The following is a 1,309-nucleotide window of genomic DNA, read 5'->3' as shown; positions in this document are numbered from 1 at the left end:
GAATAAGATATAAAAGTGTTTGTTTGTTTGTTTGTTTGTTTGTTTGAGAAAAGAAAAGCACATTGACACAGTAATGGTCATTTAGTGCTGTGGAAAAGTAAAACCGACTGACGGAAACAAGAGGGACAGTATTATAAGTTTTAGTTCAGGTTTTACGGCGCTCGGCAACTGCATAAAGTCATATGAGCGCCAGAAGATTAGTAGAGGTGCTTCAAGAGAGTAACAAATATAAAACAGAAGAACGGGAGATAAGAACGATAGACGTTTCATAGGAAAGAAAAAGCAAACCACACCAGAGCACCCGCCAACCACCCACGAGGGAAAGTATAGAAGTAGGACGACAGTGACGCACACCAACCACCCGCCAAGCAATCGTGAAAAAGTTAAATGTTAAGTTAGAGCGAAAAAGCTGAATGATGTGTAATCGTGAAAACGTTCAATGTGTAATGTAAGCGTTAAAAAAAAGCTGATAACATTGAGAAAAGCGTAACATCAAGAACGGCACGGTATGAAGGGTAATCTCACATCGCCCTTGCCGACGTTAAAAACTGGAAGAGGGTATCCCAAGAGCACCATTCAAGGACAAAAACCCACAGATCTCTGCACAGACAGACAGACAGCCTATCTCGATAACGTCAGGTGTGAGATAACTCGGTGATAACGACAGAATTTTAAAATAGCAGCTTTTCCCCTGTATGTACTTATAACGCCTCAACACTAAGTACTCTTTTGGTTTTTTTGTTCACCTGAACGCCCACTCCCACCAACCCGATCGATCTGGTGTTGAATATTTGAAGAGTAGACAAAGACACTGTTCGCTCCTGACTCAACTCAACTTGAAAAGGTCGCGCTGTTCCGCATCAGCGTTTCCCCCCACCAGAGAGAAGACGAGGAAGAACACGAATTTCAGCTTCAGTGAAGAGGAGAAGCACATCGACAAAAAAGCGGTCGTATAGTGTAAGAAAAAAAGAAGAAGAAAGACAGATAGATAGACAGAAATAACAGAGGGAAAGAAACATTAAGTAGAACCGACAAGTGGCGCCCTCCAACAACACGCCGCCCACACAAAGGAGACGACAAGGAAAAATAAGAATTTCAGTTTCAGTACAGAGAAACGTATTGACACAATAACGGTCATATTACGAGTACAATGACAGGAAGAAGAAAGACAGATAGACACAAACAATAGCGGGGGAAAAAATAAGAAGGGCCTACCAATGGCGCACTCCAGCAACTCGCACCCACGAAGTAGGCGACAAGGAATTTTTTGCTTGTTTTTGTAAAGTGTTTTACGGCGCTCGCAACTGCA

The sequence above is a fragment of the Aplysia californica genome, unplaced genomic scaffold, assembly GCF_000002075.1.
Source record: "Aplysia californica isolate F4 #8 unplaced genomic scaffold, AplCal3.0 scaffold00678, whole genome shotgun sequence".
NCBI classification, from domain to species: Eukaryota; Metazoa; Mollusca; class Gastropoda; order Aplysiida; family Aplysiidae; genus Aplysia; species Aplysia californica.
This window is presented reverse-complemented; position numbering follows the sequence as displayed.